Source organism: Onychostoma macrolepis, chromosome 10 (assembly GCF_012432095.1).
Source record: "Onychostoma macrolepis isolate SWU-2019 chromosome 10, ASM1243209v1, whole genome shotgun sequence".
NCBI lineage: Eukaryota > Metazoa > Chordata > Actinopteri > Cypriniformes > Cyprinidae > Onychostoma > Onychostoma macrolepis.
Window position 1 is genome coordinate 17573062 of NC_081164.1, and position 20563 is coordinate 17593624.

The 20563-nt window shown below is 36.3% G+C and overlaps 1 protein-coding gene across 12 annotated transcripts in view; it reads left to right on the forward strand.

Annotated features, from left to right (window-relative positions):
* Positions 1-20563, forward strand: part of nbeaa (neurobeachin a) — a 121618-nt gene that overhangs the window by 36438 nt on the left and 64617 nt on the right. The gene's annotated exons all lie outside the window — the stretch shown is intronic.

Below are 20563 nucleotides of genomic sequence, written 5' to 3' on the forward strand. Positions count from 1 at the left end.
CGCTCCATGTACCTGTTCTTGTAAGGAAGGTGACGTTCTGTCTGGACGCTGTATAATCCGCTTTTGAGTGTTGAGTGCTGTCACTTACTTGGATTGAAAGTCACTGTATTCAGTGTCGGTACAAATTGCTCTCTGATAAAATTGGACCACAATGTACCACTGACAATCAAAGTATTAAAAATCAAGCCCCTTTTTGGCATGTTGCTGTGCATTGCTGAACTTGTGTGCATGTTTTGAGGTTAAAAAAGAGAGCAGTTATTGTGTTTCCAAGTCATTTCCTAATACTATAACACTCTAGAATAGATAATGATTGACATATAGTTATAGTTTTAGTGCCTGTACATTTTATTAGTTTGTTTAATATTTCCATTTAGCTACTTCGATATAATATTAGAATTGTTTTATTAGCAAAGCAACATTTCATCTATTTCAAGTTGTTCTCACACTTACATTTTATTTTACTACTTTTTAAATGATTTTATTTCAATTAAAAAATGATTTTTAGTAGTTAACAACACTGATATATTCGTTAAAGCCTCCAGTAATTCATAATTGACTAATTGTGCAACTTCTCCGCAGTAAATTGCCCCAAGCCATTAGTTGTTACCACAACTGAGGCCCCAGTCAAGTATCAAGATGACGAGCAGCGGAAGCTCCATCCAGAATCTTCCCACGTCCCTCTTATAGTCCATTCACAGCCCTACAAGATGCCTTTGATGTTTTACCACATCTCAGGAGCTTGGTGTGATTTTTGGAGCACCTTTGATCCAGAGCTTGAAAGAGCTCACCAGTGCCTAAAAGCCCTACCGTATACAAGGAGCTGTGTGAAAAGACCAGCTTTGCTTTCCTTGTGTGGGTGTGCTTCAGCGAGACAGGTGTTCCACCGCTGCAGCTGATGTGATGTGGTTTCACCTGTGTGCTGTCGCTCCGTGTGTTCCTGCTGACACACTGTATGAGATCACATCCAGGCGACAGAGCAAACAGCCTCAGGACCCAAAGGAGGGGAAGAGAAGAAACTAGAATTTTGTTTGGAAGAGAGAATTGGGACAGACAGATGTGTAAAATAGGAGTTGTGTGAGTGGGTGAGAGAGAGAGACACTTTATTATTATATATATATATACTTCGCTGCAGTCTCACAGGAAGCTCAGCAGTGCATGTAATGGGGAAAAAAACCTTGTTTTTGGAGTCTGCGTGAATGAAGGAGAGCATCGCAATCGACCTTCTGCGGCAAGCGTCCTGCTAGCCCCACTGGGTGATAACGAGCAATTTACGGTTTAATTATGTCTCCAAATAGATCCAGCTGCACGCTTGCACAGTCACCTAAGCATGGAGACTACGGATGTATAGGCGGGGCTTTAGTGTGCACCGTATTTACAGGAAGTAAGTTATTATTTCTTCATCTTTTAGCCATAGCCTTTTCTAATTGGCTGGAGGATGTGCACTTTCTTTTCTGTCATGAAAAGATTACATGCTGTGACAGATTGACATCAAACTGGCTAAATTCGCACAATCGGTGTCTAGGTTTGACAGCCGTGTTTCACAACAGTCTTGTCTATCAAATTAAAGTCAAAATGAAGGTATATCCTATTCTGGCTAACTTGCTAATAATGTCTATTAGCACAGTGATAGAAAATGATACTAAAAATTGAGACTTTGAGAGCAGGGTGTTTATTTTATAAAATTATGTTAATTACATTTTATTTTATTTTATTATGTTTTGATGTGCATCACAATTTCTATATCTCACACTTTATTAAAAGGGGTTTGTGGGTAGTTTTAGGGTGAGGGTTCTGATTACTGTGGTGCATTAAGGGAATGACTGGAGCTTGCGGTTTGGGGCCTTAATGAATGGAAATTTATACAATGCATCAAGGTACACATTCCCCTCTCATTCTTTCTTTCTATCGCCCCCTCTCTCTTTCTTCATCTTTTTCTCTCCTGTTTTTTTTCCTCACCAGGCCCACATCCTCAAATACAATTACCATAGTATGAAGGTTATGCTCAGTATGATGCTCTTAATCTAAAATGCCATTTCTTTGCATAATGGATAAACACGCACACATACAGTATAGTCTGCAGGTCTTGTATGCGCGCACATCCACAAATACTCTCACATCCATTTTTTATATACAGTGCTCATAAGTTTACATACCCCTTAGAGAATCTGTGAGATGTTTAGCATTTACATTTTTTTATTTTATTTTTTAACTCCCCCGAAGAAGCTGCATAATGGATTTTTAAGTATATTCCGCAAGACATGTTATATATTTAAATATATTCCAAAGACCTTTTCAAACGTGTACAGTACATACTCTTGCTTCCTGATATTATTTGTTGCCTCCTGACTATAATTGTCTTATGGAAGCCTCTTTTTGCCACGGAATTAAAAAATGAAAAAACTAATTGTGACATTTGACAATTCAAACTTTTTCCACAGAATTCTGAGTTTAAATCTCACAATTCTTATAAACTTGCAATTGCAAGTTATCTTTATATCTCAAAATCATATAGTCACCGTGGGGAAGACCTCAAATGTGGTCTGCATGCTGGGAACTTACCATACTACCTCAGAGAAGGGTTATGTAACTTTTGCACTGGATATATGGAATGTAGGTAAAATATTGTTTTGTGTAGTAGCTTGATTACAGCAGAACCAAGTGCATTTGACCCCCCTTAATTATATAAAATTCTGTAAATTGTGTATGAACTGTGCAGTAAACCTTCTTTCTCTATCTCCATGTGGATTTGTGTTCAGTTCTGCATGCCTGGCTCGGTTTGGGGTCTCGGGTTTGATTGACAGGTGTGTTCTCATGCCTGGAGGGCAGACGCCCTGTGCTCGGTGTGTAATCAGGCCTGATTGGGGCCGGTAGCGGCTTTGCCTGCTGGTGATAAAAGAGTGTGTGGGTAGATCCTCTTGGCCTTCTCTCTCTGTCTCTCCCTCTTTTCTCTCCTTCTCTTCTTCTTCATCTTAGTGAGTCATCCTCATACATTTCTGTTTTCTGCCCAATGTATCTACTGTTATTTCATGCTTTCCTCTTCAAAAAGGATTTATAGATATGTGTTTGTGGGTGAGCGAGTGTGTGCTTGTGCACGTATTCACATTGAGAGCGAGAATTCTCCTTTGAAGATTTTTGCCAGCATTGTAAATACATCACAGGAGTCAGTATGTATGCAAGTTATTGACGCTGTTATGTGAAATGTGCAATAAAGAAATATTTCTGCTTTCTTCAGGTTGTAGACCACTTAAACAAACAAACAGCACTGTCCAAAAAAAAAAAAAAAAAAAACCTGTCAAATAATAAAAACTTATTAAAATAATTATTTTTCATATTTGTGAAATGTTTTATTTTATTATTTTTATTTAAAAAATTACATAAAAAATGATTTTAGTGTTACTTTAGACTCCATCATTGTTTAAAAAAAACAATCAAATAATAAAAATAATTATTTTTAATATACTAAAATATTTGCAGTATAATATACAGTACAGTTGAAGTTAAAAGTTTAAATATACCTTGCAGAATCTGCAAAACGTTAAGTATTTTATCAAAATAAGAGGGATCATACAAAATTCATGTTATTGTTTATTTGGTACTGACCTGAACAAGTAGGCCTAGTTAAATTTATAAAAATGATCCTGTTCAAAAGTTTACATACACTTGATTCCTAATACTTTGCTGTTACCTGAATGATTCACAGCTGTGTTTTTTTGTTTAGTGATAGTTGATAGTTGTTGAAAACTTATGAACAGAATGGAGATGTGTATATTTTTCTTATTTTGCCTAAATATCACCTTTTATTTATTTATTTTATTGCATTTACTACTGCCCTTCAGAAGCTACAGAAGATACTTACATGTTTCCCAGAAGACAAAATTTGTTAAATTTACCCTGAGCTTCAAATTCAAAATTTTATCGTTATGCATCGTTTTTCCTTCTGGAGCATCTAGCTTTAGAATAATGTGATGTGAGGTGAGCTCTATGATATCACTCAACTGTGATGTCACCCTTTTATTCGAAGAATGTTAGACTGACACCTTTTGGCTGTTTGGAATAACACTGGAAGGAGTCTTTTGTGTATGGATGTCTGTACACCTGACAGAAAAATATGTGTGCACATGTATTGGTGTTCATGTTGAAGCACGTGGGCCATGCAGCGTGAATGTTCTTCGCACAGTAATTACTGTGCGACGGGTACGATGTGGTCTTATTCTGCACGCTGAACTCAACAGCCCCACTGCAGATGTAATGAACAGGTGTGCTTAATATACATGACCCACCTCTGGGAAACTCAGAAGGCCAATTACAGAGAGAGAGAGGGAATATCTCCTGCTTCTGTCTACAAACAGCTTGAGTATTAACTGTTTTTGCAGAAATAATGAGTTTCTTCACTGTTGCCAGAGTCGATTATACAGTACTTGATAACCTTTGTGGCCTTTGTGTTGATTACCACAAAAAAATAATGATTTCAGGTTTTCTTCTTCTTAAAAAAAAAAAAAAGCACAAATCTTGAGGCACTTTCATTAGAAGTCAGTTGGGCCAACTTTTGGAGGATTTATAAACACAAATGTGTATCTTATAATCTTATATAAGCACTTATGTTCATACTTCTGTAAGAACTTGTGTCTTTTGAGCTGTATAGTTGTTTAAATCAATATTTTTGTCTTTACACACTCATAATGTTTACATCTTTTGTTATAGTTTACTTTAGAAACAGTGAGTACGTTTACAAATTGGCCCCATTAGCATTGTTTGATAAACATTCAATAGGAATCCCTGCAATCAGGAACTTTGTTTGGGGGCGATAAATTGCCCAACGTAGATTTCCCAACTAGTTCAAGTCGGTCACATGGATTGCGGGATTGACAGAAAGCTGCTTGGTTTGAAAGTGACTTCAGTGTGAGCTGTGCTTTATACATCTCTACACTGTTGACAATGAACAATGGATCTTTTTTTTGCATGCTGATTAAATCAAGCTGGATTTTATAATAAATGCTTGCAGGCTCATATGCAGCTTTCTCTGTAACTGAATACTGCAGTCTCACAAACACATTTCTATTGGGGATTCCTCTCTCTGTCTTTCCTTCTCAGTGATTTCCTCCTGTCCCCTGCTGATACATTACTGCGGTATTCAGCGATCAGGAAGGACATTCTTTCCTCTTAATCTGAGAAACGTTGACACAGCACCAGCAGCGGCAGAAGCATTGTATGTTTGTTTGCTTCTAGGCCTTCTCCTCATTTTGTTAATACAGGGCAGAAGAAGGTGCAGGGCAGACGCTCATAAAACCTCAAAAGCAGAGCATTAGAGAGTGAGGTAATTAACCTTTATGTTGGGGCACACTCTACTTGAGGTTTGAGGCGAGAGCGGTTTCTATTACTTTGAAAACAAACTAACAGGGGTATAACAAGGATAGGCTTGCCTGCTGAGTTTTGGCAGTTTTCCCTTTTTTGGTCTGGGTACAATGTATTGTTTTTAGTTTGTCTTCAACTAGATTTTTACACTTTCTGAATGTGTACGAGTTGCGTTAGCCTGCACAAAACTTGTAGTCATGTAAAAGAGAAAAAAACATGACCATGATGCTAATGTAGTTAGATTTAAAGTTACACTTTAAAGATATGCTTAGTGTAAGGGAGTTAAAAATTGTCATCAAATACTCATTTCTAAATCTGTATGCATTTCTTTCTTCTGTGAAACACTAAAGAAGATCTTTTGAAGAACGTTGGGACCCAAACAACATTTGACCCCTTTGACTTTCATTGTACAAATAAATAAATAAACAAATAAATATCAACTTAAAAAAACACATTCTTCAGAATATATTCCTAGAAAAATGAAAGGCACTTGGGAAAGTTTATTATCGTTATCAAAAACTAAAATTATTAAAAACATTGTCAATTGAAATGAAGCAGAAAAAAATAAATAATACAAATGTTAGATGAAAAACAAACTAAACGAAAAATATAAATGCTACCTTGTCAACTGTTTAAAATGTTAAAAGTTAAAAGACTAAAATTACTGTCTGGAAATTCAACTAAAATTGAAACATCTCAATCTGACAAAAGCAGATTTACATCTAAAAATGACAAAAGCGCATAACAAAATTACTAAAAATGAACTAAAAGTATTCAAAATATTAATAAAAACTATAAATAATACTAAAATTATACTGCATACAGGTTTGTAACCTACATGAGGGTGAGTAAATAATTAAGTAACCTTAAATATTTGCAGTAGTAATACACAAGTCATGATTACTCCTCTAAAAACAAAAATATTGTACCTGATTGGTCATTTCCAGGTTTGTTTGTGAAATAAAAGATGCTCAGTCCTAGATTTAACTGCCCACTCTCTTTCACTCACATGATGACGATGATCAACTGTGGCATATTGATTGACTGCGGCTATACTTGAAAGCAAAGCAGAAAGGGTGCAAGGACTGCATTTCCCAGGGCGCTTTGAGAGCGAGTAAATGACCAGATGGTCATCCAGACAGGATACGGCTTCTGCTCATGAAAACCTAATCACAGATAACAAAGACACTCTGCCTTTCTCATTGATCAGAGCGTTTGTGTGTGCGTGTGCTTGTGTGTGTTGCCCTGACAGCAGGAGATTGGCTCCTCTGTTTGTCCTCGGCCTCTGACGGCTTGCGGGTGTTGACACTCTGCGTTTGCAGGAGGTGCCAAGGGACCAAATGGAGAGCCAGGGAACGGTTCAGACAGAAATACGCCATCTCCCCCGTGACAGGCCAAGAGGTTATCTGTTGGGCTGGGCAGCTGTGAAGAGCGCAAAGAGATGGATTTGCATTGGCAGAGAAGGGAAAAGAGGTCTTACTGGAAGATATGGCAAGGGACACGATCAGGCAGGCAAACAGAGTTAGTCCGGTACAAACACACGCACAAAAAAGGAAAGGAAATTAGGTTATGTATCACTAACCATGAATTGTCTGCTCTCATGCTTGTGTCCTACATGGCAGTTTTCAGAGATGACAAATGATTGAGCCATATGTAGTGAGACTCAGAAATTTCAATAATACTTGGTTGAAAAAGCAAAAAAACAATTTGTAGAGTTGAATCATTATCTAAACAGTGACGTTTAATTAGTTTTGACTGTCAACATCTATTTTATGTGCACAACATAAGTTACAACAAGTAAACATGTCAGCTGTGCAGATGCTAGGGCTGGGTTGACAATATCGATTTGTCAATTTCTCAGTCTTCATTTTGATGAACTGCTATTGATTCTTGAATCCCAAGATTGATCTTTTAGTCTTGACTGTTTTCTAATGAACAGAGAACAAAACTTTGCTAAACATTATATTGTGCTTGCCAATCAATAATCGCAATAATCTTTGTGCTTTGTTACTTTTGTTGAGAGCCAAAGTCTCTGCATTCAACTTTTTATCACAAAATTCTAACAATAAATGGCATTTTGCTGCTTTCTAAGATGGTACAACAGATCGCTGCGATGGAGCGCACATGAACCGATCATCTCTTCCAGTTTACTACAAGTTATAGCACAAAATAAACATAAGCATTGAAGGCATGTTGAAAGGTACAGTGTAATATACTGAAATTTATCATGTCTCATCTAATTGTTCAATCAGTGTTTCAACCATAGAAAGACACCAATTGAATGGCTTGTAAACGATGTCATGTATCGTTACATTTACTAAGGAAAGAATATTCAATGTCCATAAACTAGAAAAATAACTCTATGAAAATGATTTAACAATCCTTTAACAAGGAATTGTTGTAGAAAGATAATTATAGCATTAAAAGTTGATATAAGTTGATCAAGAAATTGCCTTATTTTCTTACTTCCATTTTGGTTTCTGTGTATTTTTAAAAAATTCATTTCAGTCCATCACTAGCCATATGGTATCTTGGCCTTCTAGTCATCCTTTAACCTCTAGTCTGTCTGAGCGCCGTCTGCTCAGACCCTGTAGTTCTTTTTTCCAATTGATACAGAAAAGCCAGTTGTTTTAGCAGCGCCCTTGCAGCCACCCACAACCACCTGGCTTTTTAATGGCAACTCTCTGATTTTCTTGAAGAAAAAATTATTTTTCTAGTCTCAGTGCAGACCTCAAACACCAATAAAAACCTTGATGTGCAATATAGTTGGACCAAAACCAAATAAAGTCAGTGTTATACATCTGAAGCACTTTATCGTTACCTATCATACTTTTCTCACCCTGTCTGGTTTTCCTCCTCCTCCTGCACTACGGCTCTGAAAAGCTCTTCTCCTCTGGCGTTAAGTGTTTAATCTGTGATCTCATGTCTTGATTCAGCCTGAACAGCACAATGGGTGCAAATTACCCCAGGCAAACGAATACGTAATTAGCCCACTCTGCCTTGACACTCAGCTGCTCGGGCCTTTGAAGGCCTAGATTAATAATGCAGCCCTTCAATGGGCCTTTGTCCCATCCACAGGCTAATGCTTGCTAATGGCTAACCAGCCGTATGCTGGTGTCCTCTCACCTCTGACCGGTGTGCACAGGGTGTGCGTGCCAGCTTGAATGCACACACTTACTGGATCACTTGAACTGAGTTAATACAACAGGTATTCACAGATTTTAGCAAAAACTAGAACATTGTAATCAGCATGGCCCGCTACGTTATGGTTTTACATAGTTTTTTGGTCTGTTTTTGTTTACAGGTTTTTTGCCTCTAAAGAAATATTTTCAGATATTTTATTTGTATTTTGTGTATGTATGTTATTTATTTTTTATATTCTGTTTTGTTTGTCTTTAAGTTTTGTGTTTGGGTGTTTGTTTTGTTTGTTTTTGTTTTTTTTCTTGTTTGTTTTAGTTTCTTTTTTAAGTTTCTTTTGTTTTGCTCACAGATATACTGCCTCTAAAAAAAATGTTTTGCATTTCATTATTATTTCAAGTTTTTCAAGGTTGTTTTTTGTTTTTTGCAATTTTACTTTCTCTCTTTTTTTTTAAGTTTTGTTTTTGTTTCCTTTTTTAAATTTAATGTAATATTAATATGTATCTATATAATGCTTATTTTTAATATTTATTTTGGTGTTTTTTGTTTAGTTTACATGTTGTTTGCCTCTAAATAAGTATTTCATATGTATTTTAAATATTAATTTTTTTCATTTTCAAGTTTTTTTTGTTTGTTTAGTTTACAGGTTCTTTGTCTCTACAAGTATTTTTATTTTTAATGTTCATTTTTCATTTAGTTATTTTATGGTTGTAGTTTTTTGTTTTGTTTGCAGATTCATTGTCTCTATAAGTATTTTTATTTTTTAAGGGGTCATATGATGCGATTTTCAAGTTTTCCTTTCTCTTTGGAGTGTTACAAGCTGTTCGTGCATAGATAAGATCACTAAAGTTGCAAAGACTAAAGTCTCAAACCCAAAGAGATATCCTTTATAAAAGTTAAGACTCGTCCACGCCCTTCTAAAATGGCTCATTTAAACATGCCCCCACATGCCTACATCACTGTGTGGGAAGATTTACATAACACCACCCAAATGTATATGCAAAGAAAGTGGGTGTGATTTTTATTCACTGTAGTATTGTTGCTGCCACCGGCACCATGTCGTGGAGACGCTCTGTTTTGTTGTGAAAGCGAAACTACTTTGTTTGGGCTTCCAAAAGAGGACACATCTAGAAATCAGTGGTTAAGTTGTATTTACAACACTGTTCCAGAAATATTTATATTTAATAATAAGTTCCCAAATATTAGAGTGTGTGCAGCGCATTTTACAGAGGACTATTTCCTGAAACTGGGAGAGTAGCCTACAATGCCAGCTGTGCACAAAGGCTGTTTCTATAAAGTTGGGGCTATTCCAACGTCGCAAGGACAATCTGGCGCTTCTGACTCACAGCCTGTAAGTATGTTTTCATATTTAAAGAATTTGCCACTGACTATGCAAACGTGAGTTTTGAGCTGTGTAGAGTAGCGCTTGTTTGACGTTTCTCCGATCACAAATGCAGACATGGTGTAAAAAGACAGTATAAGTCATTATAACCAGTATCCCCACCCAGTAATGGGTTTTATTGTTTTTGTCTCGTCGCGCCGGGACACACCATCACAATACGGTAAGGGGCATAACATTTCCTTCACACGTTTGAGGTATTCGGCCAATCACAATGCACTGGATAGTTGGCCAATCAGAGCACACCTCGCTTCTCAGATCGATGAGCTTTGTAAAAATCGATGCGTTTCAGAAAGTCGGAGCATAGAGGAGCAACAATAATGTACAGTATGTGAAAAATAATGTTTTTTTTTTTTTAACCTTAAACCACATAAACACATTGCATTACACCAAATACACAAAATAATGTTCTTTTTAGCAACATCATATGACCCCTTTAATGTTCAATTTCCGTTTGGTTATTTTATGGTTGTAGTTTTTTAAGTTTTGTTTGTAATTTTTTGTTCACTAGTTCTTTATCTTTCAATTACTACCTTTTCTTTTTTTGTTGCTAATAGCTTCATGGACAGCGTGCTGACATGTAGTGCTGTTGTACTTTTGTATGTCCCAAGTTCGAGTCCTGGCTCCCGAACCTTTTATTTATGTTTTATATAAATAAACTTTTATTATTTATTTATTTATTTATTTTTTAACTCTTAAGCATTCTTGAATGTGGAAGGGAAGGCCATTGTAAATGCATGGAGCATATGACTCTTTCCCATATGTCTGTTGTCCCTCATTGTCATTCGTGGTGCTTCTGCAGGAAGTTAGTCTCAAGACAAGCGTGTTTGTTTATTATTAAAGCTGTCACTCCACTGACAGCTGTCCTCTCAGCATGGCATTTCTTGTTTACACACAAATTCTGTATTCCTCCCTCTCCGATGATTTATCAACGTTCAAGTTTATTCATTCAGAATGCCTCATTAAGTCACCTTCCTCTGGCATCTTTTTATCTCTGAAGTCCTCCGTCCTGCTGAGCCGAAATTACATATTCTTTCTGCAGAGTGCGTTCTACTGACTCCAAGTCACCGTTTCCAGTCATGCCTGTCTCTCTCGTCTCTCTCTCTCTCTCATCACTCTGTCCCAGCCTTCCAAACATAGATATCACACATTCATCTCTATAGAAATTCTCTTCCCATTCCCCAAAGCCATGTGTGCCACCTATCAGGACCAGCCTTAGAGAATTTACATTTAACGCCTAACCCAGAGGAATCGATTGATGACCTTTGTGGCGGGCTGTGATAAAGAGAGGCTGACCTGGCGCGATGGGGCCGTGGCAGGGAAGCCACAATCTCGAACAGAGCATTATATAAAATAACGAATGAATTCTGCGAGTGGCCAAGAGGGAGAGAGTGTAAAACCAAAACAGCTGCACTGCACAACAGATGGTAAGGCCACAGTAATCCTTCTAAGATCTCAAGTGCAAGCAATTGAAAAACGCAATGAGAAAACTGAGTCTGAAAATGAGTGGCCTCGTGGTGGCTGCTCTACTAAAGGATATCTCTCAGCCACAGCGCAAGTAAACAAACTCAGATAAGACCTCCAGACTAGCAGAAGATAACTCACTCTGATCTGTAATGTTTACAGCCTCATTATTTTTGCTTTTCCTACTTTAGGAATATTTGTTTGAACTTGCGCCTTGGCTGGAGCCACCAAATGAAAAATGGCAACTAAAGAATATTAATGTGAGGATTACAGTATGTTTCTGAGATTAGACAGTCCCTTGGTTTACCATGCTGACATAAACATGCCACATCTTAAGTGGCACATCTTTGTCATTTTTTCATAAAACTGTCTTCCTAAAAATTACAATTCTGTCAATGTTTACTGACCCTCATGTTTTTGAAAATGTCTCCATGTTATTTTTTGGCCATAAACTGAAGGTCAGTGAGGTTCAGTGTCTACCTCTCTGAATTTCATTGTGTGGACAAAAACAGTTAAAACATTCTTCAAAATATCATCTTTTGTGTTCTGCAGAAGAAAACAATTACAGAAACGTTGGTAAATGATTTTGATTTTTGGATGAACTACAGAACTCATTTAACTAAAATAAAATGTTCTCATTTGAGCAATTATGTAATTGAGCAGTTATGCAAGAACCAGGATTATTATAGTTAATAACATAAAAAAACTTTAAAATGAGATAAGGTTGAACTGAAATGAAATCAAATATACAAAAACTTAAACTTATTTCATTTCTGCTAGTTGCCAAGGCAGTATTTCTAATATTCATTTAGTGTAACTTGATCTACTAAAACTAAAAATGAACAAAAGCACATGCACACACACACACACACACACACACACACACATATAGACGTATAAAAAAACTAATAAAAATAGCAAAAACACAAAAGTAATATGTAAAAATAAAGACTAATTAATATTTATTTAAATATTATTATAAACTATAATAGTATCTCAGTGATACTAAAACAACCCTGAGTAAATTCAGAAATGACCTAAGCGAATGTCAGAGGTAGCGTTTTCTCAGTAAGGTCACAGAATCCCTATCCTTGTTCAATCTAACGGCGGGAGACTGCAGCGTTCCAGCGACTACGCCGACGCAGAACTTTGTGCCAAACCCTGGAGAAGCCCGTGCCAATTGCCGCCTTCGCCTCTTTTGGCTCAGGCCTTTGTGAGAGGATTGCTAGGCTAGCAAGTGCATAATTACTTGCTCAGTGGTCTATTGGAACAGGTTTCCTCACACCTTCATTCCCTTGCACCAAATGAAGTATCTTTTCTGAGCATGGCGGTAAATTAAACTCCAGAAGTCATCAGGATGCAATACACTTACATAACTCCCTGTTCCATTTTTATTTATTTTTTTTTCTTGTCAGAGATTCTTAATTGCTGCGTCTAAAGATGTTCAGTTGTAAATATGGAATATTTAAGAATGTAAATATTAGGATTTGATTGCATGCTCAGTCTCATGCTCTGATCCCTAGATACGGCTTGGATCCCTCCAATGTGAATTTGACTGGGTTGAGTTATATGATGAAATTTGTCCCTAATTTTGAGCGATTGTAATAGTGAGGCTTGCCTTATGCACTCCAGGGAAGCGTGGTGCTGTTAGCTCTGTGAACATCATTCACTGTCAGAAGAAAGCAGAGTGTGCTCAACAGCCTGGCCAACTGTGAAGTGATGCTGTCCCTGCCAGTGCCACGGGCAGTTTATGCCTCTCTTCCACAGTCCGCAGTGCTAATTGCAGCGGTTGTGTGAGCAGGGACAGTCCTGCCTCAAGAAAGCAGATGGCTGTATAAATCGTGTCCGTAAGAACTGCAAATCTCTCAAAGCATTCATAGAAGGCAAGAGAGAGAGTTACACAATAAAGTTAGAAGCTATGCTGTAATTAGGAGCTTCATGCAGTCTTCAACAATATATCAGAAGAGTCTTATAATCCAATTAGAGACGGCAGTATGGTACATGCATTTCTTTTTTTTTTTTTTTTCGTTTACTTAATAGAAAATGCCTCCGTTGGAAATGCTTGTTACGGTGGTAAAAGTGAAAGAGTGAATCAAGTGTGGTAGTTACATGGCAGATGAAGGTCTCCTGCTGTTTGCTGCATGATATGCGCAATTCATCCGGATCCACCTGTCCTTAAAGCACCGTCATGCCACAAAACCAATTACCTTCCTCTGTACATGGTGTGTATTTAGAAAAACAGGATTAAAGATTACTACAGCAGTCTCTCATCCAAAACTAAGATGCCATAGTCATATTCAAGTACTTTTATTCCCATTTGGTGTTTTATTATTAATATTAATATTATTGAGTTGAATAGGGTTATTGTTTTATTAATACATTTATTTGTTTCATGATACTGTTTTTTTAGTATTTAAGTAGAAACTATTATTAGCTAACTGTTAGCTTTTTTTTCTGAAAGAAATCTGACGCTTACCAAAGCTTATTTGATCAAAAATACAGTAACAACAGTAACACTGTGAAATATTAATGCAATTTTAAATAACTTTTCAATTGTAACTAACTAACTTTATGTTAATGTAATGTTTTAAAATGTAATTCATTCCTGTGATGGCAAAGCTGAATGTTCAGCAGACATTATATATACTTTATTTATATACATCATTTATTTATTGTTATCAAAGTTGAAAACGGTTGTGCTGCTTAGTATTTTTGTGATTTCTGTCATACTTTTTCTCAGGTTTCTTTGAATAGAAAGTTCAAAAGAACAACATTAATTTGAAATAGTTTATACACATCTTTGCTGTCACTTATTCAGGAACAACACACTAATTTGATCAAAAAGAGTATTCATTTCTTTCCAAAAAATAAATAAAAACCTTTTGAATGTTAGTTTATATCCATAATATTTATTTTAAAGGATTAGTCCACTTTCAGTTTTCAATTTCCTGATAATTTACTCACTCCCATGACATCCAAGATGTTCATGTCTTTCTTTCTTCAGTCAAAAAGAAATGAAGGTTTTTGAGGAAAACATTCCAGGATTTTTCTCCATATAGTGGACTTCAATGGGAGCCGACGAGCTGAAGGTCCAAATTGCTCTGCATGATCCCAGCCCAAGAAATAAGGGTCTTATCTAGCAAAACGATCAGTTGTTTTCTAAGAAAAATACAAATTTATATACTTTTTAACCACAAATGCTCACAATATGGAGAAAAATCCGGGAATGTTTTCCTCAAAAGCCTTAAATTTCTTTTCGACTGAGTAAAGAAAGACATGAACATCTTGGATGATATGAGAGTGAGTAAATTATCAAGAGTTTTTTTGTTTTTGGAAGTGTACTAACCCTTTCACACTTTTGTAGTTGGCTTATCCACAAAATATACATTCATGCCTCTGAATTGGGTGACTTTTTCAGGGTTATAGATCGGCCTTCTTCAGAGTAGAGCAGTTTGGATCGAAAAACAATGCCAGTGTCCCTTATGCGAGAACATACAGGCTTTGTGTCAAAAAAATAGTGGAGGACTGGCTTAGCAATATTTCTTTGTGTACAGAAATCTTAGAAATGTTCTCCCCTCTGTCTCCGTCTCGTCAGATTGCTCTGTGTTTGCATCATATCCAGTGTCACGGTTAAACATTCTTGCTCTAGCTCAAGACCCACGTAACTCCTACAGCAGATTTCTCCAGTTGTATACAGTGAGCGCTCTGTTCTTCAGTCTTGATCTGTACCTGCTCTCCTTTCTTGCTGCCATGTCATATGTTTAGCGTGGCACTCACATTCTCAAAATGGACTTGGACGTCATGCTGGATTGTAGAATAGATGGTTGCCAGGCAACCTGATATGTTAGGCTTTGTAGCATCAGTTATTTTCAGTCGCTCACAGTTGCCCCTTCTATCATTGTATTTGTCAGCGTGTAATCACAGTGCCTAATTAAAGAGTGTGTCGGTAGTTTTTAATACAGTGATTTGAAATGGGCTCATCTTCCTCAGATACACTAGGAGAAATGAAGATGTTGAAATATTAGCTCGTAAGGTGTCTCATGCTCTAATTGGGATCCTCGATGGAAAAGAGAAATTCAATAGGAGGAGAATTAATTCTCGCTACCTTAAGGCTTTGGCCTAATTTCGGCTAATGGATTCTGTATGGCGGCGATCGATGCTCGTGAACTGGCCCTGCCTTTGCGTGAATGTGTGGGCAAGCAAAGATTAGGTCACTTTCAAGTGTGCCGTTTTTGGAATAATTTGTTCTATACCACATTAAGTACAAAAAGCGTCCCCCAACCTGAAGAAAAATCAATCAATTAATTGATTAACCACCAACCCGGAGACATTCATCTGTCGCTGGCATGCGGTTTACTACATTCATCGCGTTATCTGTTGAGTAATTTAGCACTTAAGAACACTTGTGATTTGCTTCATTTGCCCACACTTGTTTTTCAGCTCGGAGAAAAAAAACCCTGTGCAAATCACATTCTCCCCCTTTCATTATTGGGCTTGTGGCTTGTTTCGTTTCGAGATGAATTAGCTCGCTTCCAAACACAACTGTCTGTCTGGATAGTAATTGATTATTTGGAGTGGGTGGGAGTAGAGGATGGGGGCCCTGTGGAAAAATAATGTGTTGCTAACTGCTTTAGTGCTGCACGGAATGTAATCTGACAATGAGTTAGCATATATTAGCATACAGCTAAAGCTCTGGGGGCTGAAAATCAGCCTTTGTCTGTTAGCACATCGTGTACATTTTGGGATGACTGTGAGACAGTGTGTTATCTAAAACATGTTGTAATAAATATTATTATATATAATATGTAAATATGTTTGTTCAAATGTTTGGTTAAAGAGATTCATATTTTCATTAAATACATTTCTTTTTTTCTGCATGAAAAGTTCAAATAGTTCAGTTTGTCCGTTTATTTGTTCAACTTTTAATAAATAAATACATTTTAAAATAATGAAAATGTTTATTGATATTATAGTGTACGATTTTTCCTCATTAATATCATATTGTGTACCATAGAGACTTAATATGCAGAAACAAATGTAAAAACAGAAACAACAGTAAATCAGGCATTCATTTTCCCCAATTCTCCTGTTAAAATGCTATGTTCATTTTAATATTTTAAAATATATTATATTGTTTTATATTTATTTATTTGTTTATTGTTAAGCTTCATTTATTTATTTATTTGTTTTTTAGATTTATTGTATTATATTTTATTTTTCAATGTGCAAAGGCAACTGTAAGTATGCTGTAAGGTCATTTATATATTTCATTTTCCAACACAAATCTTCCTTGCTACATCGCTTTTTTTTTTTTTTTTTTTTTTTTTTGCTGTATCTGAATGCTCATTTCATTTATTTATTTTAATGCTGAAGTGTTTTGTATTTTATTTTTGATGTTTAATGTGCAGAGACAACTATATAAATATTCAAGTACTTTAAGTCAGTCATTCATAGTTTTTCCCTCAAATATTCCCTGCTGCTTTGCTCTGTTTGTTTGAATGTTTCTTTAGTTTATTTCAATGCTGAAGTGCATGTTTTTTTTTCTTGAGTGCTCTTACATCTACATTCCTTTCATTTCTTTTTTTTTTTTTTTTTTTTTATTCCATTTGGAATTCAGCATCATATTAATGTATAAACGTCTGATAAACATGTTTTAAAACAACAAATGGAGAGAAACATGTGAAATCATAAATGTCTCGGAGCATCTGCTAAATGACGTTTTAACATCAGACAGGGAATGCCTCGGCGCTGTATTGCGGATGAGCAAATGTTCTAAAAATTTAATTTTCCAGATAAAAATCGACACATCGGTCAGAGATGTGGCCTGACGTGTAGCGCATCTGGCTCGGATTGTTTCCCGATCCCATCCGCCATATCTGCCATGATTAACTTAAACAGATAAAGTCTGTTCCCACTGTAATAAAACATGACCGAAGTGGTGAGGAGATTGTGAGCTAATGTGCTGGAGGCTGTACCGCGCTCTGTCTGATCTCTTTGTTACAGCTCCTACATTCTGCTGTTGCTTAAAAATAGTGTTTGACACCACTGTCAGTGTTCAAGGGTCAAAAAGAAACTCTAGTATTATCTTGGTCATTTTCTTTTTGTGCAAGTCTGTTTGATCCCATAAGCATCATGTGTAGGAGGTAAACAAGTCTATTCTTCATATACTGCATCCTTGTGTGAAGAGTACTGATTATGTACAAAATTTTAGTGTATGGAGTTGAAGACTTTATGTTGGGCTATCTAAGTTTGTGAATTTCCACATGCAAAATAACGTGTTTATCTTGTTTCCGTGTTAGAAACCATTTGCATGAAAGCTTAATTACGTTTTTTGTTGTTCACTAAACTACCCATGATCTCTCTGGGTTTCAAAGGCAATTATTGATGAGTAAACATCTCGTAATTAATCATCTATTCGCTAAAAGCCTCTAGGAGTGATGAACCATGACAAATCAATAGGATTGCCATCCCTGCTGTCCTTCTGTTTGCACTATATGGATTGTAAATAGTTCAATGGAATGATACCGTGGAAACACTTGCGAACAATTTCTCTCAACCATCTGGAAAAACAGATCATAACAACTTTGATGATGATTATTATTATTATTATTATTATTATTAAAATAAACTACATGCGATGTAAAGGTCCTTGCACACTGGGTCCGAAATTTTCACATGATAAAAAAATAAATACAAACTCATGTTGTGTCAATCACGTTTACACACTGCCTCCGAAACTTTTATCCGTCATAAAATTCGCATCGGGTTCGATTTTCTGTGTTTCACGCATCCGTAGCATGCATTTTGAGAGGAAAGTATGACGAATACAACAAAAATGAAAAATGCATATGAAAATTTCGGACCTGAAGTACAGTATAAAGGGGCAGTCACACTGCACCTTTCGTTCAATTGTCTTTATTTGTACGCATGCAAATGTGTCATACCGGAAATGCAAGCTTGTGCGAAAATTTTCGCGTTTGACTGAATTAAAAGAACGTAAATTTAAAACTGCAGCTCTGCAGGAATATGCATTTTAGATGTAGGCCTTATATTTTTGTTATGTGTTGAATTTAAGTTTTTTAAAAAACCTGCAGAGCATGGTGTCATATCACGACTATTGCAGCGCCCAAGGGAATTTCACATGATCAAAGCCTAGTGTGACCGCGGCTTAAGAGATTCTTAAAATGCATAAACTCGCACCTAAATTGAAGTCAGTTATGATGTTCTTTGATAATGTAAATTTTCTTTGCTCGTTTTCTGTAGCTAACTGAAGAAATATAAGCATTCAAATAACTTAACTTAATAACTTGGTTTTTGTATTAGCGCTGTCAAACGATTAATCGCAGTTAATCGCATGCAAAATAAACATTTTGTTTACATAATATATGTGTGTGCTGTGTATATTTAATATGTGTATATATAAATACACACACACACATACATGTATATATTTAAGAAAAATATGTTAAGTTTATACATTAAAAATATGTATATATCAATTATATGAATATAAATATATACATGGAAATATTTTTCAAAATATATACTGTATGTATGTGTGTGTGTGTGTGTGTGTGTGTATTTATATATACATAATAAATATACACAGTGTATATACTCATGTAAACAAAAACTTTCATTTTGGATGCGATTAATCGCGATTAATCATTTGCCAGCACTAGTTTGTATTAAATTATCATGTTAAATACTGGGGGTGCAACGGATTGTAGATGATCCGTGATCCGTATGGGGGACCAGACCCCACGGCTCGGCACGCATGTGATTCGCGGGTTAACTGTCATGTTTTATCAAACAATTTTAAACCATTCAAGCAAAAGAGTACTTGCGCTGTTTTTCTGTTGTTGTTTTTTTTCCACTGCCGCACACACCTGAAGCACCTGAAACTGACTTTATTAGTAACTTTATGTTGTATTCATCTACGCTTGTAATTTGTGTAATTGTTCTTGTTTTATTACTGACTTTATTAGTTCAGCTAGTAATTTTTGCTGTGGTATAGAAGTACTTAAAGTAAGCTTTCGGTAATTAATAAAAAGCAAACTTTTTTTTGTTTGTTTTTTGCTGATCCGAAAAATTATGGATTTTGAGTCACAGATCAGATCATTTGATCCGAACCGTGAGTTTTGTGATCCATTGCACTACTATTAAATACAAATTCAGTCGTATTAAAAATATTTTAGCACAACCATATGCTACTTGACTTAAAAAGATATAATGTGTAGTTAATAAATTACGCTAAAATTAAGCTACATTTAGGCTTACCCTGTTGGTTCACTCTCCAGCTATAAAACAAGTAAGTAAATAATTAAATAAGCATGGTAATATCGTGTATCTGCAATCTCACAGGCTAATGATATGACTATGAAGCATATCGCCCAACACATTGTGAACTAAAGTTAACTAGCAAGATTCTGTTTCTCCATAATGACAGTTGACCTAAAGGAGAAAAATGACCATAGAAGACAGTTTATGCTAATGCTGACGAACCCTGCGGCACTGAGAACACAATTAATGCATTCTGACACGTTTGAACACAGTGACGCATGAAATCAAATTTGCATCCCTAGAAGCAGTCACATACTTGCAGAGAAGACTTTTTAAGGCTAGTGTATATAGTGCATAAAAGCAGTAGTGGATCCTCACAATGTGATCTTGATTGTCTGAATAAAAAAACAAAAAACTCCTTTACTCGATAATGATAAAGTCATGTTCAAGGTCCTCACATGGATAATAGAAATAATCAAGGTGAATGTTCGGATAAGGTGAGTGGCACGGGGCAATTACATGTGCTAAGGTTATCGACGGCCCAATTACAAAAGGTTCTAAAGCGCCAGAGCGTTCCCAATCTGACTGTATTGGATGAAGTGTGAAAATCAATAGTTCTCCCACTGCACCCTTAAGGAAGTTCTGCACCTCGGCTTTCCACCGAAATGTAGTTTACAGGCATTTCAGCTTTTATTTTCCAAATCACCTGCTTATTTACTTAGGGGTTTGGCGTTTGCATGGCCAGGAGCTGGCCAATTTCATGCCTGTTGAACTCCAAGACCGATGCCATTGATTATTGTTTGCTGCAGAGCAGGAACAATCTCAGATTGGTTTGTCCGTTCCTTTCCTCTCCAGTGTGTTGTTTGAGAGGTGGAGGGTACATAAGTGTGTGTATGAGGTCATTATGTTCTTTCTACCCCGACATTA